The sequence below is a fragment of the Hermetia illucens genome, chromosome 5 (genome assembly GCF_905115235.1).
Source record: "Hermetia illucens chromosome 5, iHerIll2.2.curated.20191125, whole genome shotgun sequence".
NCBI classification, from domain to species: domain Eukaryota; kingdom Metazoa; phylum Arthropoda; class Insecta; order Diptera; family Stratiomyidae; genus Hermetia; species Hermetia illucens.
Window position 1 is genome coordinate 78417517 of NC_051853.1, and position 26005 is coordinate 78443521.

The following is a 26005-nucleotide window of genomic DNA, read 5'->3' on the forward strand; positions in this document are numbered from 1 at the left end:
AGGAGTCTCCCCTTAAAACTAATATAAAATGATACTGCTAGTTGTATTATAAAAGGATTTGCAGGCCACACATTTCACACAAAACCTTAAAAATCCTTTCTACAGATGCAGAGGAAGCCACGGCTTTGAACAACTGGTACAAGATAGGCGTTAGCTAATCATGTTTATCTATGCCTTGACTACGCTGATGACATCTATTTGCTTTCTCATCGGGTGATGGACTTTTGCTACAGTTGGAATGAAGATAAACACCAACAAAACAAGGGTTCTCAGTCTGACGGGTAATCGTACTCTATCTGCATTAATGGGTAGATCATCGATAACACCGATCAATTTGTATACCTTGAAAGCTTGGTTTTTGCTGATAGCCGCATCGAATTGGATATTGTCGACGAATTAACAGCGCTAGATCCACCTTCGCAGTCTTGTTTATCTGAAAATGTTGTTATCTCAATGCCAAGATCAAGTTGAAACTTTTCTGTGCTAATGTACTTTCTACACTTGCTATTTGGGAGTAGCAAATGGAAAGGGATCCGCACTGTTATTCAAAAGGTCCAAGCTATGCCCCACCAAGCAATGCACGGCAATCATATATAGTATATATACGATACAGTGAATGCACACCAAATAGGAAATTTTGATTTTCTACATTTTTGTTAATAATAGCAGGATTTCCTCCCAATTTACCAGTATTATTCCCTATATTATCACTCACACATCATGTACCAGGATGGAGAGTTTTCCGACGATTTTCTAAAATATAATAATCTGCCGTTAGCAGGAATGGTATGTATTTTGAGTCCTAGATTTAATATAGGTGTACCATTAGAATTTTTTCCAATTTTTTTTTTTATTGGATAGGTTTTGAGAATGAGACGTTTTTTTACTTTTTAGGGCACATATCTTGAACCTTCGTTTCCCTATATTTCACCCGATATCAATAATTTCGAAAAATACTAGAGCGCCTAACTATTGAATGCTTGAGAAATACGTGTATCTTAAAAAATTGCTCATGAATTGCTTAATGTTAGTTTGTATATTTTTGATTAGAAAATCCTTAGGGGGTCATCCAGTGTGAAGGCCGTTTTTTTTTAGAAATTTTTTGTGAGGAACTGGATAAAGATGCAAATACGTTTTTTCACCATAGATTTATTAACATCTTGAACGTTCATAGTAATCATCAGTCCGATCGCATAGTTCGTTATTGAAATACAGACTAATGTATACACCCACCTCCAAAAAAAGGTGTTATTCTGCTGCCACGCTAGAGGGCGCTACGATCACCTTAGAGAAAAAATAAACGGAATTTCAACGGCCTCTAATAAATAAAAAAAAAACTATCGAATGAATCGCAATTATCCTAGTTTGCGGACGATTGAAATATGTTCTGAATAAGTCCTGAAAGTTTCAAAGAATTTCGTTGGATAGGTTTTGGAAACTAATCAAAATGTTGCATCTACATAAAGTCTAGGCCTCGAAATATAATACATTCCTTTCATCATCATCAACGGCGCAATAACCGGTATCCGGTGTAGGCCTGCCTTAATAAGGAACTCCAGACATCCCGGTTTTGCGCCGAGGTCTACCAATTCGATATCCCTAAAAGCTGTCTGGCGTCCTGGCCTACGCTATCGCTCCATCTTAGGCAGGGTCTGCCTCGTCTTCTTTTTATATCATAGATATTGCCCTTATAGACATTCCATTCCTTTACCTAGTTAAATAAGATTAATAGTGATATATTACCATATTCTAGAAATTTAGTCCGCCTTAAATTCATTTTAGATTTACGAAATTTGACACAAGCATAAAGGATGTTACAGGAGATAATAATAGGTATAAGTTTCCGATTTCGTGTAAACTGCCCGGAAGGGCAAGAGGTTTTGGGTTTTATATAAAGCAAAACTTTATTGAAACTAGATCCATATCAGCCCTTCAACAGAGCAAAATAGTCTAATCGACCAAGGTGAGCCGACCCACGCATACAGTGAGTATCGTCATTTTACGTTGATTTTAATAGAGGGTCCCCAAACATGTAAAAGAGGGGTGTAAGTATGATGCAAAAGGGGGAATCGCGGGGGGCTGGAGAGTTATTATTTTATTCAGGGAAGCTACCCACCGGGGAAATGTTCAAAATATTGCAAAGCTGCTACTATAATGTCTCTAGGCCTCAAAATACCCTCCATGCTAAACCGAAAAGGATGTTTCCTAGACATCTGGATAAGCAAGGATTACTGAGTGGAAGCTATATTCATAATAACCCATGTAACCATTGTGAGAAAAACTATTTGTAAGAATTTTCAAGATCAAATGTATATACTTTGGATGCGAATTGCTTATTGATAACGCAATAAATGCGGTTGTCTTAATATGCAAAGACGCATATTTCATAATGAGTCGAAAAATTAACCCTTGAAGTGAAAGGACAAATATGGCGCGACTCAGGCAAAGGATTAGCAATTTTCCAGTAGTATGAATGATGCGATGGGTTCCTTTCAAAAAATAATTTTAAGGGAGCTTGAGCAACCGAGACTGAAAAAGACATTAACAAAATGGTTTAGAAACAACGGAGCTCTAGTGAATTTAAATCTAGAAAAAGATTAAGAACAGAAATTACTGGAAAGTCTATCTAATAATACTATTTTTAAAAGGTGATGAGTGGTGGTTTTGAATCTATCGGACCATCCAAATCTACAATAAGAATAAAACTGTTCCAATTGTTTTCGAGACTTCGCAAGGTTGAAACGTTCTCAAAAAGCCGTGGACCAAGAAGCCATTCTTCTTTTGGTGTGGCAGTGCCATTCTTGAGAGACTGAATTGTGAATGGAAAGTGACAATAGTAATGTCTTTGCAATTGTTACGCAAGGGAATATTGCAATACGTTGTCCTTTGTGTACACGTGAGTGACGTGTTTGTTTTCTTGTTGCGTTAGTGGGAAAATTGACGAATCGAACTGGTACGTTGCAAGCTGGGAATTTGTTGACAAACAAAAGGATACTTCGCGACATTCCGAGAAAAGGTAACTTTTGAGATGTTTATTTTTATAAAAGGCACGTTTTGTTAAGAATTAGGGCTAACTGTAAACAATTCTGTATCCAAACAGTTCACGCGAGAACTTATGAAGGGTTTTGGCCACGTCATGTGGGAGTAGAATAACACAAAACAGGAAACAAAACTTTAATTAAGTCGATTCGTCGTTTACGGTTTAAAATCTGTTGAGAAATGGTAGGACTTCTGTCACGAAATTGTGAACTTATTGAGTCTGTCGGACCTCACGAACGTAGTGGATGGCAGGATTTGAATGGGTCGAATACCTTGGACTTTATCAAATTTGTTTTTTTAACGTACACGTGAAAAATATCAAAATTTTTTGAAGAAGAATTCGTGGGCACTAACGTAAGTGAGTCTTCACGTTTCTATTATTCCTACAATTACTGGGATGTTATAATACACATTTTTAAGGCTTTGTGTAAAACGAAACCTTATTAAAATCGGTTTACTGTTCCTCACACACACTTTCATCCAAACCGGCTACACTGGTTCAAATGAAATTTGGGGGACATATGGAAACTGTGATATCCCACATATGTACACAGTGAGTGACATAAATTCACGTGTAGTTTGAAGGGAGCACCAAGGGGGATGCAAAAATCTTTTTCGCCGATACTCCGTGTGGGGTATCAAATGAAAGGTCTCAATTAGTGCTTTCATAAACAAATATTAGTTTCGACGTAGTATGCAAAAGAGACGAGTAAACGGTCGAAGTATGCAAATTTACAGTAAAACTAAACTCATTTTCGGAAATTATTTGACCCAAAAAACTGAAAAAAATTTAGGGTGATGTGCTTATATGAAATTTAGAGACCAAAATACACCTCATTCCGATATCTGCTCAAATAAACTTAATAATAATGTATTACCAACTTATTGAAATTGATCGGAAAACCCCCCTTCAGTTCATCCTAGGAGTGTCAGTAGCAAAAAGGATAGCATCACGCATAGTACTGGTTTACTATTAAAATTATGTCGATTCAAGTTAATTTCGCGAGAATTTACTGCATCTTAAGGGGACTTTCTGTTGAACAACTTTCAGAAAATCTATTTTTTTTTACAAATTTCATCTCTCATTTTAATAAGAAATTTCAAACGAAAAGAAGTTAACTATTTCTGTAAGGGTACCTTCGCATAAATAGAAACCGGTTTCTGTTCAAATATGTCTCAAATCTGTGCTCTTTTTAAAGCCAGTCTAAATAGTCGCTGCAGGGCAAAGATGCAGAAATAGCATCCTGGATTGCAGCTTGCGCTTTCAATAGAAGATTAAGAACGTATTTGATAAGAAAGGACTTAATTGGAACCAAAAACTGGTCCAATTGTAACGGCTTTGTTGGAGAAAATCGATGAGGAGCGTATCATGCAAGCAAACATGAGGAGCAGCGAGCAAAAAAGGGGGTCGAATTCTGAAAAAAAAGCTTTGGCTGACTATTTCCATTTGTTGATAGACAGTGAGAATCCTCAATATTTACAGGAATAACCGATTAGAATAAAGAAAAATTATTAATGTTTTATTTTTATTTTTTTAATAAAAAGAAAAAAAACTAAGCATATTTTCCTCGAAATGACATTCTTTAAACCCATACTACGTTTTTCTCGAAATCTACTCAGCCAATTTTTATAAACAAAAAAAAAATCAGATTCCTTGTAAAGAAAACTAGACAAAAATTTAAAAATTTAAAGAATGTTCCTACCCTTTTCTTATTAGGGGTTTATTGTCTACCTTCGAATCTCATGAAGAGAATCCATTTTAAACGTTCAATGTATCTGTTACAGTCAGCTAAGTGTCGCATCGATTAATGCGCGCTATCCATCCAGCAGATAACGCATCAGAGTTCTTCCATAATTACTAGAGTACGATCCATCAGCAGCCGTTCCGGATCTGCACATCACAGATCTGAATTCTTGCAAAGAATAATTTTCCTCGTACTAGAAGACGTTCTTCTTTCTCTTCAGTGTTTGCCCGGTTCACAAGTGGGGTCGGCTCGTCGTGACCAGTTTTGCCGGATCTGAATGCAATCGCAAGCCTTTTAAATCCCCATCCAGTGTATCAAGCCACCGTTGTTTCGGTCTTTTGGTCGCTTACCATCGACTTCGATATTCTGATCTTGGCCTCTCTCGCAATTTTCCATGATCGATGCAACCTCATATCGATCGTGGATATCCTCATTTCGTATGTAATCAGAACGTGTCACGCCACTAGTCCAACACAACATCTTCGTCTCCATTATCGCAAGACGCCGTTCATTGCCTTTTATAGTTGGCTAACACTCAGAACCGTAAAGAGCGACAGGATGGACGACATTGCTGTAAATTTTAGATTTGAGATGTTCGTTGATATGTCGATGACCAAGGACACCAGTTGTGCAACGCCATTTCATCTAGGTTGCGTTAATGTGGGAAGCAATTTCATAATAGCTGATGGCATTGAGCCGAGCTATTTAAATCGTTCTGTTCTGGCAGATCACTGTCGCTCACAGCGGTTGTGCCTGTTTCATAGGGATCCAACATTTCTAACGCCAAACCAGACATTCTGCATCGGTCATGCTCCACTCGCTCTTTATTGGCTGTTCATAAGCCCGGATCTACCACGCCGTCTTGAATGGCGCACATATATCCCTCCGACTCCGTCTCATAGATAGGAATAGCAGATAGATATCCTCAATATCCGCAAAAGGTAACCCGGCACGTGGAATTAACTTTTGAGTGTGCCTAGCATATCTACTATATATCACTCCCTCCCGTAGGAAAGACTTGCCACGGCTGGGTGCCTCTGGAGCAAGGAAGCCCCACCGGCTGTCGTTACCAAGTTCATTACTGAAGCTCGACAAATGGGTTTCGCAAGCCCTTACGGAGCAAAACATGGCGCTTCGAATGGAAATTTACTCCCCCGCAACAGAAGCGATCCCTTTTTGCACAGAATAGCGATATGTCATGAAAAGTGGATATTATACGACAATCGTCGCCGATCAGCACAATGGCTAGATGTTGATGAGCCACCGAAGCATATGCCGAAACCAAACCTCCATCCGAAGAAGGTAATGGAGACTGTTTGGTGGTCTACAGCTTGAGTTATCCACTATTCTTTCTTGGCACCTGAATAAACGATAAATACACAAAAATACTGTGCCAAACTCGATGAAATGCACAAAAAATTGAGTATTCAACGGCCGAGATTAGTCAACAGAGTTGATGTGATACTCCTTCACGACAATGCAGACTCTGCCTCATCCACTACATTCACCGGACCTTTCGCCAACGGACTATTACTTTTTCAAGCATTTGGAACATTTTTCAGCGGAATAACAATTGAGGAGGTCATCAAAATCAATCAATAGTTTTCGAAATATCTAATTCTCAAGATTTCATTGAAAATATATCGCAGTAATTTAGGGCTTTTGTTGGCAGCTACTTCAACATGAAAGAAGTGTCTATCATACCCAGGGGCGTCTCCAGCGTCATTTGTTTTGGACAGCTTTAGTGTAGTAGTAAACTATAATACTAAAGGCTCCTCCGCCACGTCAAGGTGGTGTCCGAGGGGGGAGAGCTAGTCAGGTAGGTTAAGCATAAATGTTTGAAATTATAGTATTTCCTCTTATAAAATAAATCATAGATATAAAAAGTAGCAAGAAAAGTATTCATTTGGTCGTCATAAATCCCTATGTGGACATAGGGTGCCAGTCACACCTACGTGCCATCACTGTCGTTGCCTGGTTCCTTCAGCTGCTTCTGGTTTGTTGTATATTAGGTACAACTCACTGTTGTTTTTCATTCGCCATCTGTTGTCCACCACGATTGTGTCTACAATTCTTCTGAGGACCCGACTTTCCAAATTTTGTATTTCCCGGCTTAGTTTTCCTCCACGTTTCGCGGGCGTAACACAGACAGACAGAAAGTCTTAAGTATTGCGAACTTTGTTTTGCTCTATACATTTTCATTTTTTTTAATTGGCAGTACGAAGTAGAATGTTTTGTTGACAAGAATTATTCACCAGCTGGTTACATCTATTTCGTTGTCCTTTATGACAGCTGTGCCTAATTACACAAAAATGCTTAAGCTGGTCATCCCGTGTGTCGGATCCACGCAATCGAATTTTCTTTTGTTGCATCAATTGTATCTAGATATAGTGTAGAATATATAGGTTAAGTGATTTTATGAGATTCGGAGTCGTTTGGGATTTATAGTGTTAAACACGTAATATGTCACATGCCAGATTTATGTCGATCGCCGTAATAAAGCGCGTATTTATCGGTCCAAATGACGCTCGAATGACTTTGATAAAATCATAAGAATTGAAGCCAAGGCTTTACATGTGTTTCTTCAAGAAACTTAATGTTCATGGATTAGGTATAGCAGATTAATGGTCAGTTAAGATTTTATGGCTAAAAATCACATTCTACTTTTTAAATGCGTTTTTCTCGAAACTGCATCTGTTGCCACCATAGCTCAAAATTTATCTAGCCAAATTCTTTGAAATTTTCACGATTTATTCAGAACATATTTCTACGGTCCGCAAACTAGGATAATTGCGATTCATTCAGTAGTTTTTTTTTTTTTTATTCATTAAAGAAGCCTTGAAAAAATACCAAAATTCACAAAAAAAAGTTTAACACGGCACCAAAAATGTAGCTTTCAATATTTTTTAATGATCCTAGTTTGCGGACTGTGGTTAAGTCCGCACGTTAAAATGCTGTTTACATGTTTTTCTTTAAGATGATCACAGCGCCCACTACCGTGGCAGCAGCAAAACAGCTTTTCTTGGAGATGGGTGTATAAATTGCTCCGTATTTCAATAATGAACTATTCTATCGAGCTGGAAAAATTAGCAGGCATGCTCAAGATATCAATAAACATATCGTGAAAAGTTCACATTTGTACCTTTATCCAATTCTTCACAAAACATTTCTAAAGAAAGCAAAAAAAAACGGCCTTCACACGGGATGACCCCCTTAAATTTGTAATCGTTTATAGTCATAGGACTTCACCTTGTAAAGCTCTTATATATTTCGATCAAGGATGCTCAATACCGCTCGTTTCTCAATGAAAAAGTGATCAATCTGGTTGAACTTCACCCCATTTGGTAAGGCCCTTGAACTTGCTTCTCCTATAATATATGCAGTTAATCGTGGAGAGTATGACTCGTAGAAATTCTACGGTGCATCAGCTCTTTTTCGAGCTTTGCGTTAAAGTCGACGAATAGTGAATAATTTGTCTTTAACTGTACGTAGTCATCGTACTTCTCACCCGATCGGAGTCTCAGTTTCGGATACCAAGACAATATTATACTGTAAATAGGTTCTCAGCCTGTTGCACAACCCCCAACGTGGAGGACCAATCCGCCCACTTTAGGGTATGCATAAATAGCTTCCTAATCACTCTCTCTCGTCAGCTGCTTCTCATTGCCTATGGGTTCCCAGTATGGATGCGAGAGTAGGATTTTCATAACAGTTCTTGAAATTATTTGAAATCATAATAATCAAATCATTTACATAAAATACAAATTCAAATTTAAAGGCAGAATATAAACACATGTTATTCTAGCAAATGAATAAAAAAATCAATTCAGGACTTTTTTCATAATATTCATACACATTTAGAGTGCAATAAATTCACGTGAAATAGAAACATTTTGACTTTCCATAAATTTGTTAGTAATGGTTTTCAGGTAAATTTTTAAAATATGGCAATATGTTATTATTTGTCTTTATTTGATTAGTCATCGGAATAGGATGTATTAGGTTGTTGCAAATGAAATGGCCGTTTTTGTACTAAAATTTGAAACGACTATAAAGCTTACAAAAATTTATTTATTTGATCAAAATAGGTGCCAATCGATTCAAAACACTTCTTCCAGCGAGATTCGAGAGCATTTATGCTAGTTTCGTAGAAGTCCAACTGTCGGGTGTTGATAAAATCGTCGAAGGCAATTTTGACAGCCTCTTCTTTCTTTGTTTTTCGGCCAAAAAATGAAATGTTTAAAAAAGTGGTAGTCGGTTGGCTAAAGGTGAATATGGTTGATGAGGCAGAGTCTTATCCTGCAATTCGTTCAACTTTTGAACCGTTGTTCTGGAAACAAGAGGCCGTGCATTGTCGTGAAGGAGTATCACACCATATCTGTTGGCCAATCTCGGCCGTTAAATACTCAATTTTAGCTGCATTTCCTCGAGTTGGGCACAGTATTTTTGTGCGTTTATCGTTTCTCCAGGTGCCAAAAAAGAATAGTGGATAACTCCAGCTGTAGACCACCAAACAGTCATCATTACCTTCTTCGGATGGAGGCTCGGTTTCGGTATATGCTTCGGTAGCTCATCAGCATCTAGCCATTGTGCTGATTGGCGACAATTGTCGTATAATATCCACCTTTTATCACATGTCACTATTCTGTGCAAAAAGGGATCGGTTCTGTTGCGGGTGAGTAGAAAACTGCAAATTTCCATTCGAAGAGCCATATTTTGCTCCGTAAGGGCATGTGGAACCCATTTGTCGAGCTTTTTCACCTTTCCAAGTTGTTGCAAGTGTCGGGAAACTGTCGAATAGTGTACGCCCAGTTTCTCTGCAATGTCCTTCACAGACTGACGTGTGTCGGATTCGACTACTAAACGCAGCTCGTCGTTGTCAATCGATGGTCCTGGATGACCACATGGCTTACTTTGAAGGTTTACGCCGCCTGACCGGAATTTTTCGAACCACCGCCGTGTGGTTTGTTCGGTTACCGTGCCAGCTCCAAATGCGCTGTTAATATTCTTGGTCGCCTCCGCTGCTGTATGACCGAGTTTGAACTCATACAGAAAAAGCATACGTTCTTGGCTCTTTTTCATCCTTTTTTTCCTTTCTATTCCCTGTTATCCCAACGATCGTCAAAACTGAAATGACTCGTTGATTAAATGTAGGAGTATTTATACTTCAATATTCAACACCTATAGCGAAAACTGGTGGTGGTTTGATACACCAAAATCGCAACTAACTTCACTTGACTGCCAAAATGGCCATTTCATATGCAATAACCTAATATTTTGAGCCCTAGATTTCATATAGATACACCATTGTAATTTTCTCATGTTTTGTGAAAAAAAGTTTACACCCCCCTTTCTGACGTATGAGGAGTCTCCCCTTAAAACTAATATAAAATGATACTGCTAGTTGTATTATAAAAGGATTTGCAGGCCACACATTTCACACAAAACCTTAAAAATCCTTTCTACAGATGCAGAGGAAGCCACGGCTTTGAACAACTGGTACAAGATAGGCGTTAGCTAATCATGTTTATCTATGCCTTGACTACGCTGATGACATCTATTTGCTTTCTCATCGGGTGATGGACTTTTGCTACAGTTGGAATGAAGATAAACACCAACAAAACAAGGGTTCTCAGTCTGACGGGTAATCGTACTCTATCTGCATTAATGGGTAGATCATCGATAACACCGATCAATTTGTATACCTTGAAAGCTTGGTTTTTGCTGATAGCCGCATCGAATTGGATATTGTCGACGAATTAACAGCGCTAGATCCACCTTCGCAGTCTTGTTTATCTGAAAATGTTGTTATCTCAATGCCAAGATCAAGTTGAAACTTTTCTGTGCTAATGTACTTTCTACACTTGCTATTTGGGAGTAGCAAATGGAAAGGGATCCGCACTGTTATTCAAAAGGTCCAAGCTATGCCCCACCAAGCAATGCACGGCAATCATATATAGTATATATACGATACAGTGAATGCACACCAAATAGGAAATTTTGATTTTCTACATTTTTGTTAATAATAGCAGGATTTCCTCCCAATTTACCAGTATTATTCCCTATATTATCACTCACACATCATGTACCAGGATGGAGAGTTTTCCGACGATTTTCTAAAATATAATAATCTGCCGTTAGCAGGAATGGTATGTATTTTGAGTCCTAGATTTAATATAGGTGTACCATTAGAATTTTTTCCAATTTTTTTTTTTATTGGATAGGTTTTGAGAATGAGACGTTTTTTTACTTTTTAGGGCACATATCTTGAACCTTCGTTTCCCTATATTTCACCCGATATCAATAATTTCGAAAAATACTAGAGCGCCTAACTATTGAATGCTTGAGAAATACGTGTATCTTAAAAAATTGCTCATGAATTGCTTAATGTTAGTTTGTATATTTTTGATTAGAAAATCCTTAGGGGGTCATCCAGTGTGAAGGCCGTTTTTTTTTAGAAATTTTTTGTGAGGAACTGGATAAAGATGCAAATACGTTTTTTCACCATAGATTTATTAACATCTTGAACGTTCATAGTAATCATCAGTCCGATCGCATAGTTCGTTATTGAAATACAGACTAATGTATACACCCACCTCCAAAAAAAGGTGTTATTCTGCTGCCACGCTAGAGGGCGCTACGATCACCTTAGAGAAAAAATAAACGGAATTTCAACGGCCTCTAATAAATAAAAAAAAAACTATCGAATGAATCGCAATTATCCTAGTTTGCGGACGATTGAAATATGTTCTGAATAAGTCCTGAAAGTTTCAAAGAATTTCGTTGGATAGGTTTTGGAAACTAATCAAAATGTTGCATCTACATAAAGTCTAGGCCTCGAAATATAATACATTCCTTTCATCATCATCAACGGCGCAATAACCGGTATCCGGTGTAGGCCTGCCTTAATAAGGAACTCCAGACATCCCGGTTTTGCGCCGAGGTCTACCAATTCGATATCCCTAAAAGCTGTCTGGCGTCCTGGCCTACGCTATCGCTCCATCTTAGGCAGGGTCTGCCTCGTCTTCTTTTTATATCATAGATATTGCCCTTATAGACATTCCATTCCTTTACCTAGTTAAATAAGATTAATAGTGATATATTACCATATTCTAGAAATTTAGTCCGCCTTAAATTCATTTTAGATTTACGAAATTTGACACAAGCATAAAGGATGTTACAGGAGATAATAATAGGTATAAGTTTCCGATTTCGTGTAAACTGCCCGGAAGGGCAAGAGGTTTTGGGTTTTATATAAAGCAAAACTTTATTGAAACTAGATCCATATCAGCCCTTCAACAGAGCAAAATAGTCTAATCGACCAAGGTGAGCCGACCCACGCATACAGTGAGTATCGTCATTTTACGTTGATTTTAATAGAGGGTCCCCAAACATGTAAAAGAGGGGTGTAAGTATGATGCAAAAGGGGGAATCGCGGGGGGCTGGAGAGTTATTATTTTATTCAGGGAAGCTACCCACCGGGGAAATGTTCAAAATATTGCAAAGCTGCTACTATAATGTCTCTAGGCCTCAAAATACCCTCCATGCTAAACCGAAAAGGATGTTTCCTAGACATCTGGATAAGCAAGGATTACTGAGTGGAAGCTATATTCATAATAACCCATGTAACCATTGTGAGAAAAACTATTTGTAAGAATTTTCAAGATCAAATGTATATACTTTGGATGCGAATTGCTTATTGATAACGCAATAAATGCGGTTGTCTTAATATGCAAAGACGCATATTTCATAATGAGTCGAAAAATTAACCCTTGAAGTGAAAGGACAAATATGGCGCGACTCAGGCAAAGGATTAGCAATTTTCCAGTAGTATGAATGATGCGATGGGTTCCTTTCAAAAAATAATTTTAAGGGAGCTTGAGCAACCGAGACTGAAAAAGACATTAACAAAATGGTTTAGAAACAACGGAGCTCTAGTGAATTTAAATCTAGAAAAAGATTAAGAACAGAAATTACTGGAAAGTCTATCTAATAATACTATTTTTAAAAGGTGATGAGTGGTGGTTTTGAATCTATCGGACCATCCAAATCTACAATAAGAATAAAACTGTTCCAATTGTTTTCGAGACTTCGCAAGGTTGAAACGTTCTCAAAAAGCCGTGGACCAAGAAGCCATTCTTCTTTTGGTGTGGCAGTGCCATTCTTGAGAGACTGAATTGTGAATGGAAAGTGACAATAGTAATGTCTTTGCAATTGTTACGCAAGGGAATATTGGAATGGGGGAAGCGTTAAAGAACACGATGAAGGATACGAAATGAAACTCGCATTATAGATACGAAATGAAACTCGCATTATAGAGTAACTACACATCACAGCTACGGTGAACACACTAGATCCAAAAGAAATAGATTTATTTTTCTCATACTGCTTTTTCATTTCTTCAGAAAAGTGATGCACAATAGAGGCCATGCAGAAAATGCTTTCACGCTTAACACCTTTACTTTAAATTTGGAATTTTTCCAAAATATTTTAAGGCCATTTTCAAAGGTGTAAGGAGTTTGAAAAATGTGCGAAAAAATAAATTTTTTAAATTTGTAATGTCGACTACATAGTACCTTAAATCAGTGCTCCATTTTGAATTGAAATGATAAAACGCTTGTGTTTAAGATGTTCCTTCGTTCAATGCTGTATACAGTGGAGCCCGCTTAAATGCAATCAATTGTAACTTCAAAATCTTTTGCACTTAACCGCACTGTGCATTTAGCCCGAATTGAGATAAATGCAATATTGTGCAATTAACCGTCTTTTATATATTTGCAAAATTATTTGTCAAAATATGGATTTTAAAAAGTCGCCTAAGAATTAACGGATTTATTTTATTAGACAAGGAAAAGAAATATGAAATTCAATTGTTATTTATAAAAGTATATTTTTCATTAACAAGTCGGGAAAGGTTTGGTGTATTTCTTTTATAAAGAGATTTGTGCATTTGTCCCGTTAGCATGTAGCACGTAAAATATGCATATATTATGTGAAAATTTCCACTTTCAAGTGATATTGACATTCATAGTCTTGAATTTGCAGAGAAGCGACAGTTTTGACCTATTATAATTTTGTTAGTAATAGTGAGATTTTCACCAAATTTGGCAGGATCATGCTCTATGCTGTAGTTGTGATTGTAGGGAGAGCTTAAGGGAGGTTTTCCTGTCAATTACTAAAAATTATAGTAATGTACTATTATCAACTTTATTTGAAAGAGTATCGGTATGAAGGGGGGGGGGGGGGGTTTGGGAATTGATTCGTTAAAAAAATTATCACTTTCAACCCCCCGCACTCCCCACATTTTCAATAAATGTCAAAACTAAAACCGGCTTCGAAAAGTACTAATCGAGATCTTTAAGTTGATACCCCATATGACTATATTTGATGAAAAAAATTGACACCCCCCTTTTGCATGTATTATATGAGGACCTCCCCCTTAATTTCGACGTAAAAGGATGTAATTCACTACATGCGTGAACGTTCACAGTTCCCACTTTTCTACCAAATTTGGTGCCAATCGCTACAGCCATCTCCGAGAAAAATGCGTGTGACGGACAGACAGACATACAGGTGGAAATTGCCATCATTAGCGAACTCTATAGAAACCGTCACGGTGGCGTATGGGTTACAGGCTCGACTGGTGGAGCGGCGATATGGGCATGTGGTCAAAAACACTGGGGTTCAGACATACAGCGGCTTAGTGTGGGCAAAAATAAACGGGGTATATGTGTACAGCTGTTACGCTCCACCAAGCCTGACATTGCTCGAATCCGAGGAAATGCTTGTTCTCGACGCAAGGGTCCAAGGGTGATTGCTGGTGACTTCAACGCTTGGGCCCGTGAGTGGGGCAGCAGAGAGACAAATGCAAGGTGCCGCAGTCTATTAAACGCTTTCGCACAATTGAGATGAGCAGACCTTCATAGAGGTGTGGTTAGACCAACCTAATAAAGCAGGTGCCTGTACGGAAAGAGCTGTCCATGTGGCCCAATGCATCGCCAATGCGTGTGACACGTCCATGCAAGAAGGAGCGCTGTTCGGAAGTGGACGTAAACCAGTGGGGGAGCGCCTATAGAATCGTGATGGGGCGATTCAGAGACCTATCATCTCCGCAGATTACGTGCCCTTCACTCTTGTTAAAAATTATCCAGGGGTTATTCCTTCAGCAAGAGGCAGCTTCCAGCGACCTCTGAACGATAATAGATTACTCCCGGTTGTTGAGAACCAGGGAGGTCTCTCAGATCGGCAGTATGGGTTTCCTAAAGGCAGATCAGCCATTGATGCCATCAAAATTGTTACTGGCTTGGCCGAAGATGCAATCCACGGAAAGGGTAGTACTAGCAAATATTGCATAGACCCTGGATGTGAGAAATGCATTCAATTCGGCCAATTAGAACCTAATACGGGAATCTCTGGCGAAGATTGGTATTCCCGCTTATCTTGCAGCTATTGTCAACAGCTATTTACAAGAATGGAGGCACGGGTATGACACGGATAACGGACCCCAGGAGTACGTCGTCTTCACGGGTGTCCCACAGGGCTCTGTACTGGACCCACTGCTGTAGAACATCATGTACAACGATGTACTTAATCTTCTCCTTCCGGAGGAAGCCACGGTGTTGGGCTACGCCGACGATATAGCGCTAGTCGTTGTCGCAAAGCACCTCGAAGATGCTGAGTTATACTCATGCGAAGCGATCAGTGCTGTTAAGGGTTGGTTAGAGAGTTCTGCTCTGACACTTGCGGAGGAAAAAACGGAAGCGGTCCTCATCACCAAGCGCCGTAAAAGAAATTTTGCCCGTATTCAAATTGGGAATCATATCATCACTTCTAAGCCTGCCATCAAATACTTGGGAGTGATGATAGACGGGAAGCTTAGCTATAAGGAACACGTGCAGTATGTTGATGATAAAGCATCCACTGCAAGTGTGGCCCTGGCAAGGATGATGCCGAACGTGGGAGGACCATGGCATGCTTCCAGGTTGCGTATAGCTAGGGTAGTGTGTTCGATCCTGCTCTGCGCAGCTCCAGTTTGGGGAAAGGCATTGGAGGTTACATTTAACGCTAACAAACTGCGTTCAGTCTACAGAAGAACAGCTCCAAGGGTGTGCTCGATGGGAAGAGCGGTGGGAACGGTCGGGAAAGGGTCGTTGGACACGGTGAGATTAATTATAATCTTACTCAGTTTCTGACGGGGCATGGGGGATATCGTCAGTATCTGTCCAGGTTTAAACTAGATACCTCACCCGATTGTCCAAACTGCGATGGAGTCCCAGAGGACCCAGAACATGTGTTCTTCCACTGCCCAAGGTCTGGGGAGGAATGGAAGAACCTAGAGGAAACTCTAGGAGAGGTGCTCGTACCAGAGAATCTGGTGCGAAGAATGTTAGCATGTTACGAAGACTGGGATGCTATCAACTCCATGGTCGTATCTATCCAGAGCAAGCTGCGAAAGGCAGAGGAGGATAGAAAAGGGCGGTTACCTACGCCGCGTAGAGACGAAAAGGGACCAAGCGAAAATGAACTGACTGCGCCCCGTGACGTAATACCGTACGGTGGCTCCACGGGGCTTGGGGGGAAATCGGGGGTGGTTTTAGTGGGTAAGAATCCTACACGCGGGCGTGTCCAGGCCAGTGTCTTGAAGACCTCCACCTCCTCAAAAGAAAAAAAAGACAGAGACAGTAAACCGATTTTAATTAAGTTTTGTGTTTACACAAAACTTGCCGGTTTTGTGTTTACACAAAACCTTAAAAATGGTTTCCGCGATCAATCCGAGATGAACATTTTCACTTTTAAGAAACTTCACCAGATGCAGGACTTAATTTTATAATTTCAATTTCTTGAGATTTTTCGTTTTCCTTGTCGACTTCAGGTATGTTTTCGGTGTTGCATTTCATCACTTCTGCTACAATTTCGTCATGTGTCTCTCCATAGCACTCAACATTTGTATCGCACAGAAGGTATTCTCTCAATTCAACTTCTGAAATTGCTAAATCAGTGGCTCCATCGACAAGGGCGCAAGTTCTGGAAGGGATCCATTATTCAAATTGACGAAGTCTGCCTTTTTGTGGTGGAAGTTTTTTTTGCAAAATTTTAAAGCGAAATTTCGCTTTCTAGTTGTCGTACAAGCTGTGTATGTATGTTTTGAAACAATTTATTATTCCTTGATCGAATGGCTGAATCAAACTGGTTGTTTTTGGAGACAAAAAACTATTCAAAAATTGACAAAGGCCCTGTTTATTTTGTTTCAGTTTACGTTGACCACTATAAGCAATTTAATTATGGTAAGGTACAGGGACCTCCAAAGGAGGGAGACTGTTTTGTACTTCCGATCATAAAAATATTCTTATCAAAACCATCGCAATCGCATATAAACGGCAGCGGAAGTCTCTCCATACACATTTTTATCCCAAAGACATTGTCGTTCCGGTATGTTAATGTACTTCGATTAAGGGGGTCATCCCGTGTGTCGGGTTGGAGAAATCAATTTTTTTTTGATGAATTGTATCTATATATAGTGGAAAATATGTGGGCATAGGGATGTTCCGATATTCCGAGTCGTTCAGAAATTACAGTGTTAAACAGGTAAGGAGTTTGCAACCGCGGCTAGAGTACTCGATGGGAAAGAGCATCGAATCTTTTTTTACCTGTTAGTTTTTTGACTTGAGCCTTATAAATTCGAACACAGGTATAAATATAAAAAGATGGAAAACCAATCAATTGTCTAAACTTATTTGCTGTTTGGAATAAAAAGGATAATCCAGTCTAGAGTGAGCACTGAAAGGCTTTCAAGCTATACTCAGTTATATTTTGTTGTAAGTATTGTGCTGTTTGTGTGTTCAGTGATTTTTTTAAATGGATCGTACGAAGGCAGATCGCTTTAACGTTCAACATCATGCTCGCACTAAAAAACGAATATTTCATGGGAATCGATACTTATCAGAGAAGAAAAAGGACTTCGCATCAACATCAGCAAAGAAACTTTTAGCAAGCATGAACATGGATGTTCCAATTGCGACAAGTTTTGTATATTGTATATTGGATTTTGTTGGAGTTTTCTCCGGTATTTCTGCAAATAATAAAATATACGTCGTAGTAAAAAAGGAATGCTTAGGACATGTCGAGAAAAGAATGGGAACGCGGCTTAGAAATGCAAAGAAGAATCACAAAGGCATTGGTGGAAAATGGGCTGGAAAACTTACTGATGAGGTTATTAACGACCTCACTACATTTTTTGGGCTAACTATTCGTCGACACGCAAATTCGATAGAAGGAATGAAGCAAGAAATTTGGGCAACTTTCTTCCATAAATGTTCTACAGACGAAAATCCTCAGCATCAAAACTATCCAGCAGGCGATGGCAGTTGGTGCAAATGGCGCAAAGTGGAAGCTAAAGGAGAAGTGGATAGTTTACACCACGAGAAGGCACCTTTGACTAAAGAAGTTCAAACAGTCATCAGAAACCCAGAATAACAATGAGTCGTTAAATGCATTGATCTGGACTTTCGCTCCTAAACACCTTCATTCTGGGGCCAAGATCGTAGAAATAGCCACTTTTCTGGCTGTAATTATTTTCAATGAAGGATTCAATGGCATTCTCATAATCCTAGTGACAATGGGATGTCAAGTTGGTCATATATGTCAGGTTTATGTCGACCGCCGTAATGAAGCGCGAATTTGGCGGTCCGAATGACGATCGACTGACCTCGCTAAAAGAGCCAGAATTGAAACCAGAGAGCAACAATCGACCTTACAAGACTTTTTTGAAGAAACGGAGGGTGCTCTCTATGGACCAGGTATAGCAGATTAATGGTGAATTTAAATTTCACTGTTGATAATCACATTTAAATTTTCAAATGCGTTTTTCTCGCATCTTGAAAATCGGCAGCTGCCATAGCTCAAAATCTATCCAACCAAATTCTTTGAAATTTTCACGACCCGTAAAAGCCGTAAAAAAACACCAAAATCCAAAAAATTAAGTTTACCTTTTTTACCTTTTAATATTTTCTGATTGTCCTAGTTTGCGGACCGTGGAATATTGTCCACATTAAAATGCCGTTTAGTTTTTTTTTCCTCAGATGAACACAGCGCCCTCCAGCGTGGCAGCAGAAAAACACCTTTTTTTGGAGATGGGTGCATAAATTGACTCGTATTCCGAAAACTAGCTACGATATCAAGCTGAATAATTTTTCCAAAAAAGGCAAAAAAACGGCCTTCACACGGGATGATCCCCTTAAGTGTTTTATAGGATAGGGCTGATTCATCAGCGTTATAGGTGCAGCTACTTTCAAATTCTGAGTTTAAAAAGGGCCAGCCAACTAAATATTTATTTATTAATTGTAGTCGCAACCAATTTCGAGAGACAATGCGAACAACCGTATACGAATAACATGAAGTTAATAAGTTTTCGAAAAATGAATATACATAACATGTTTATCAATAACGAGATTAAAAATATTCCATATGTGTATGCACCAACAGATCTATATCAATGCGTGCGTAATCTCGGTTAAAACCTTACCCTGTCGACAAGCGTTCATTCGGAAATAAAAGAAACATACACAGATTTGTATTTATTTTGATAGAAAAATCTGCTGGATAAACATTCCATTGGCTGGACGTGAAAATGTAGAAATTTAGAACGTTTCCAAGCATTCTGGTCTGCGAAATTATCTGTTATTTATATTATATTTATCAAAATATTTCCAAAGAACCGCATGTTATTGAATCTGTGATACAAAAACCCAAAAAAGATAAGAAAACAATTCCAAAAATACCCATATCATATTCTTTCTCGATTTCATATTTTATTTGTTCTCGTATCTACGTACAGTGAAAATTTCTCGAATCTGCCAGTCAAAAAAGTTTTTTTCCCGTCATTTATGACTAACATGGCAATCGTATCGCAGCACCAATATCGCGCGTGAACGTATCTGTACACCAAGCGATTTACATACATCCATATGTATTTGTTTGTATATGTCACTGTAGAGAAAGAAAAATTCAAAATCGATTTATTTTTTTGCCACATCTTCAGAATTTAATAATAATAAATAATAACAAAAAAAATCTTGGAGATAAATTGCCAGTACAAGTGTAGATTGTCTGATATAAAGTGAAAATGTGTTAGACTCGGAACGCTCACATCGCCACGTAATTTAATCTTTTTGTGAAAAATTTTGCTAACTATTTTATTAGCAAGTATGTCAGAAGTCGGACTTGGCGTTTCTGTTTGGCTTTTTCTTTCATTTTTTCTTGCTTCAGTAAGCCCAGTTCTTTGTGTGCTTGTTTGGGTCTGGAAAAAAATTTATCTCTACTTAAATTGATTTTTTCCTCACTTCCATCAAACTATTTTCTTCGGGCAGCGATATTTCCATATTTGTTGCTCTTACACATGGAGAACGGAGTTAGGGAGCTTTTTTTTCGGAAAATATGTAAAACCAGGCGGAGATCGACAGCTGTGTGCTTTGAGTATTTAAGATATTGCGGTTCCTTATATAACTAAGAAATTTTTTTGGTTGTGCTTAATATGTACTATTGAATGTGGATTATAGTTTTTTCAATAATATCCAAAATATGGGAAAATAGTACGATGTATAGTTTTGTACTCCAGTGAGGTTATTCCACTAAAACATGGTACGCTCAGAACTCAAACACTACAATCACCTTAATTTAGTTGAAAGGAGTTGAAGATTTTAAATGCAAGAAGTTTTCGCAGAGTTTGGCTTAGAATGAAAACATTCCACCCAATATACCAAAAATCTATTCCAACAGGGACCATGTTTCAATAATAATCATCATCAACGGCGCAACAACCGGTATCCGGTCTAAGCCTGCCTTAATAAAGAACTCCAGACATCCAGGTTTTGCGCCGAGGTTCACCAATTCGATATCCCCAAAAGTTGTCTGGCGTCCTGGCCTACGCGCTCCATCTTAGGCAGGGCCTGCCTCGTCTTCTTTTTCTACCATAGATATTGCCCTTATAGACTTTCCGGGTGGGATCATCCTCATCCATACGGATTAAGTGATCCGCCAGCCTTAACCTATTGAGCCGGATAGTTATCCACAACCGGACGGTCATAGTATCGCTCATTTCGTCATTGTGTAGGCTATGGAATCGTCCATCCTCATGTAGGGGGCCAAAAATTCTTCGGAGGATTCTTCTCTCGAACACGGCCAAGAGTTCGCAATTTTTCTTGCTAAGAACCCAAGTTTCCGAGGAATACATTAGGCCTGGCAAGATCATAGTCTTGTACAGTAAGAGCTTTGACCCTATGGTGAGACGTTTCGAGCGGAACAGTTTTTGTAAGCTGAAATAGGCTCTGTTGGCTGACAACAACCATGCGCGGATTTCATCATCGTAGCTGTTATCCGTTGTGATTTTCGACCCTATATAGGAGAAATTGTCAACGGTCTCAAAGTTGTATTCTCCTATCTTTATTCTTCCCGTTTGACCGGTGCGATTTTATGTTGTTGGTTGGTTGGTTTTCGGTGCTGACCATATATTTTGTCTTGCCTTCATTAATGTGCAGCCCAAAATCTCGCTCCGCCTGCTCGATCTGGATGAAGCATAGGCCAGTAGTTGAGTGAACTTAAAGAGGATCGTACCTCTTGCATTTACCTCAGCATCACGGATCACGTTCTCTAGGGCCTGGTTAAAGAGGACGCATGATAGGGCATCCCCTTGTCGTAGACCGTTGTTGATGTCGAATGGTGTTGGGAGTGATCCTGCTCTTTTTATCTGGCCTCGCACATTGGTCAGGGTCAGCCTAGTCAGTCTTATTAATTTCGTCGGGATACCGAGTTCTCTCATGACCGTGTACAGTTTTACCCTGGCTATGCTATCATAGGCGGCTTTAAAGTCGATGAACAGATGGTGCAACTGTTGTCCATATTCCAACAGTTTTCTATCGCTTGCCGCACAGAGAAAATCTGATCTGTTGCTGATTTGCCTTGAGTGAAGCCTCTTTTGTATGGGCCAATGATGTTCTGGGCGTATGGGGGTTATCCGGCTTAGCAAGATAGCGTAAAATATCTTATAGATGGTACTCAACAGCGTGATACCTCTATAATTGCTGCATTGTGTGATATTTCCCTTTTTATGTATGAGACAGATAATTTTTTTTTTTTTTTTTTGGAGTAGGGTAGGTGAATGCGTTTACGCACAGAGTGTTGGACTCCCGCAACAGCACGCTGGCGGACTACCAACTAAACACCTCCCTGTCATCAGAGAACTAGCCTGGAACCGTTTGACACATTACTTCGGGCTAGCCCTCCCGCTCTCCCGGCTTTGGGAGCCTTCAAGTCAGGGAATTCCTTTCACCAACGGGAGGGGAGGGGAGGAAGGGAGTTGTTAGTTCAGGGAACCCCTTACCGTCCGATCCCTCTGTCGGTCGAGTTCAATCTTCTTCGTAGTAAGAAGAGCCCGAACATAATGCGCAATACGATTCCAGCTGCCAGCGCTCTTCAGCATCTCTCTGACAATGTTGTCTGGAGAGAGCTCCCCTGTGTCTGCATAAAGCTGCTGGCGGAGGCCATCCCACCTCTCGCAAGAGAAAAAGGTGTGTTCAGCGTCATCCGGCACTCTATTGCAGAACACACAATCAGGAGATCGCGCCTTCCCAACCCTGTGCAGGTAAGACTGAAAACCTCCATGTCCACTTAGAAGTTGGGTAAGGAAGTAATCAATCTCACCGTGCTTTCTGTTCAACCACGGGTCTAATTTGTCGATGAGCCGCGCAGTCCATTTGCCCCTTGGCTCATTTTGCCAAGAAACTTGCCACTCGTTAAGGGTGCGTTGACGTTCTTCACGGGCAACCACTTCTCTTAAGTTTTCGCCCTTACGGCGATAGATAGCTTTGCGCTCCTTGGCAAGGAGGGCAACGGGGATCACTCCCGCAATCACCATCACAGCCGGTTCGGAGACAGTGCGATAAGCAGACGCCACTCGCAAAGCTCCCCGCCTCTGCACTTGAGCTAGGCGTTTACGATGCACCTCCTTGTCAAGGGCATCAGCCCATACCTCCGCACCATAGAGAAGGACGGACTGCGTTGCTCCCATGAGGAGACGTCGCCTAGTTGATATAGGGCCGCCCACATTCGCCATTAGCCGACTCAAGGCCGCGACTCCTGCTGCAGCCCTGTCCGCGGCTGCTTTGATTTGCTCGAAGAAGCTCATCTTCGAGTCGAACATTAAACCAAGGTATTTAACCGCTGGTTTTGACTCTATAGTCAACTCGCCGATCGATATGGGACGCAAGGTCGGGATTCTCCTTCTGGTCAGGATGACTACTTCGGTTTTCTCCAGCGCAAGGTTGAAACCGTGAGCAGTCATCCATCCGCTTACCCGTCGCATCAATATGCCAAGTGTGCTTTGCGCCTGTTCAACAGTGCGTCCGGCAACAAGTGCCGCAACGTCGTCTGCATAACCGACCAGGCGCGACTCTTCAGGCATATCGAGTCTCAGCAGACTATCGTAGGAAGCATTCCAGAGGTCCGGCCCTAGGATGGATCCCTGCGCTACTCCCGACGTGATTTCCATCCTCCTCTGGCCCTCTAGCGTCTCATAGAACAGGGAGCGGTCTTTCAGATAATCCCTCAATATCCGCAAGAGATAGCTTGGCACGTGAAAGGAGTTCTCTAGTGTGCCCAGCATATCTGTCCATCTTACGGAATTGAAGGCATTTCTGACGTCAAGCGTTATGAGGAGCACTATCCGTCGAGATCGGCGGCTGTGCGCCCCGGCTCGATTAAACGCATCTACGACCTCCATAACAGCAGATTGAGACAGATAATGCCTCGTTGCCAATCGTCAGGCATTGATTCGCTGTCCCATAGCTTGAGTACAAGTTGATCAACCACTTGGTGTAACTGGTCGCCTCCATATTTAACCAATTCGGCTGTAATTCCATCGGCTCCTGACGACTTGTGATTTTGAAGCCGATGGATTGTACGGAGCGTTTCTCCTGTACTTGGTGGTGGCAGTATTTGTCTGTCGTCTTCAGTTGGCGGGACCTCCAACTCGCCGATGTTTTGGTTGTTCAGTAGCTCATCAAAGTACTCAACCCATCGCTCCAATATGCCCATTCTGTCGGAAATCAGATTTCTCTCTTTGTCTCGGCAGGATGAGCATCGACGTGTATAAGGCTTTATCCTGTTGACTTGTTGGTAGCACTTGCGCGCCTGATGCGTTTGCTCCCTGTACTTTTCTAGTTCACAGACTTGTTGGTTCTCCTAAGCTTCCTTTTTCCGTCTGTAAAGTCGCTTCTCCGCTCGACGGAGTTCCTGATAAGTCTCTGCACGTGCCCGCGTTCTTTGAGAGTGCAACATTACTCAGTATGCGGCATTCTGCCGTTCCGTTGCTAGCTTACATTCATGGTTAAACCAGCCGTTCCGACTCCTTTTGTGGTTGGGGCCAAGTATGTTTGTGGCCGTATCAATGATAATGTTCTTAAGGTGGTTGTGAAGATCATTTGTTGATTCTGGGTGGTGTTGTTATTCGAGCTCGGAACACCATGCCAACGAGATAGTGATCCGAGTCTATATTGGCCCCCCTATATGTTCTGACATTTATCAAGGCTGAGAGGTGGCGGCGTTCGATCAACACATGGTCAATTTGATTGAAAGTGGTGCCGTCTGGAGGAGCCCATGTAGTTTGTGGACCGCTTTCCGCGCAAACCAGGTACTTCCAACAACCATTTCATGTGAACCTGCTAATTGAATAATCCGCAGTCCGTTGTCATTTGTATTTTCGTGTAAGCTATGGGACCCAAAGTATCGCCTGAATACGGGCTCCTTCCCTACTTGGCTGTTAAAATCCCCAACTATGATTTTGATATTATATCTGCGACAGACTTCGAGGGTTCGTTCCACTGCCTCGTATATAACAATAACAACTTTAATTAAGTACATAATGATTTTCCATCTTTCTACAAGAAAAGTTTCCTCCGAGGTATCCATGGCTCCATTTGACCAGCTACCCCACCATATTGCATGACTATTGTCGGTCGAAGATTCCAACTTCTGCACTGGAAATTTGATTGTATCAATGCTGTTAATAAGATCGGATGCCCCGGTTCAAAGGTCAAACTTATTTGTTTCCTAGATGCTAGCTTTTCTCATATTTTTCGCCTAGCTTGACAATTTATAATTTGTTTCGACAAAAAAGTGCGTCTTATAAACTCTTGATTTTGAATAGTAGTCATCTGCATATTCTCTTTAAGGCTTTAACAAATAAACTCAGTTTTATGTTTATCCGTCTGCCACATGCAATTTATACGGAAGCGGTTATATCTGTTCAACCGAAATTCAATATTAATGTTCGAACTGTTAACTACGCCCACTCCGCCCCTTTCGATCAATACTTTTCATTTCAGATATTTTTGATGGCAAATCAGTGGCTAAGTAGGGAGGTGAGCGTGTAAAAATATAAATTTGAAGTGAAGCAAGACTCATCTTCAAAAATCACTCAACCGCAAAATCTGAAAAAATCGTGATGCTGCCAAAATTTAAAATCTAAACCTCAATACATCTTATACCTGTTCAAATAAACTAATAAAGGTATGTTATTATATTTCCAAATTTTACCGAAGAACCCCCTTAAATTCATACTCCAATTACAAAACTTCAAAAAAAAGTTGAGTAGATTATAAGGAATCGAAAGTTTGAAGGGAATCCTACCGTCAGTAGCAAAGTTATAGCGAATTAGAGTGTTTTTTTTCGTGTAAATTCCCTGTATACCTCCTATAAACTATGACTTGTTAGCTACGTACAAATGGAATCGTGGAATTAAATACTTTCACATATGAAATGCACGAAATTTTTAAAACCTGAAGGGCCGAACTTCTAGTTTCCAACATGTTCTTATTCCGCTTGTGAGAACTCCAGAGCATGGTTTTTGACGCTAAGGAACAAAAGGCATTTGGTGCTCCATCAGGTCTATATGGTGGATGATCTATTAATTCTCTTTATTTAGGGCTCAAATAGTCGCTTGTCGGACAAATATCATATAAGTTATCGTTGGCATTGCCTTGATGAAAAATAAAGATTCATCTCGAATTAGTGGTAATGGATGTTAATGGTAATTCCATGCGAATGATGCTTCAAAATTCCTCTACAGGAAGTTTGATGGAGTAAACACGTGCAACATTCTCGGCTGATCCATGTTTGCTCTCCTAGGAAGCGTGGAGGAAATAAGTAGAAGCATCCAAAATCAATCTTTC

The 26005-nt window shown here is 40.1% G+C and overlaps 1 protein-coding gene across 5 annotated transcripts in view; it reads left to right on the forward strand.

Annotated features, from left to right (window-relative positions):
• Nucleotides 1-2876: 2876 nt before the first annotated feature.
• Nucleotides 2877-26005, forward strand: part of LOC119657780 (protein tramtrack, beta isoform) — a 100748-nt gene continuing 77619 nt past the window's right edge. For all 5 annotated transcript variants that reach the window (XR_005250172.1, XM_038064851.1, XM_038064852.1 and 2 more), the window contains exon 1: nt 2877-3016. The gene's annotated coding sequence lies outside the window, so the exon portion shown is untranslated. The remainder of the gene's footprint in view (nt 3017-26005) is intronic.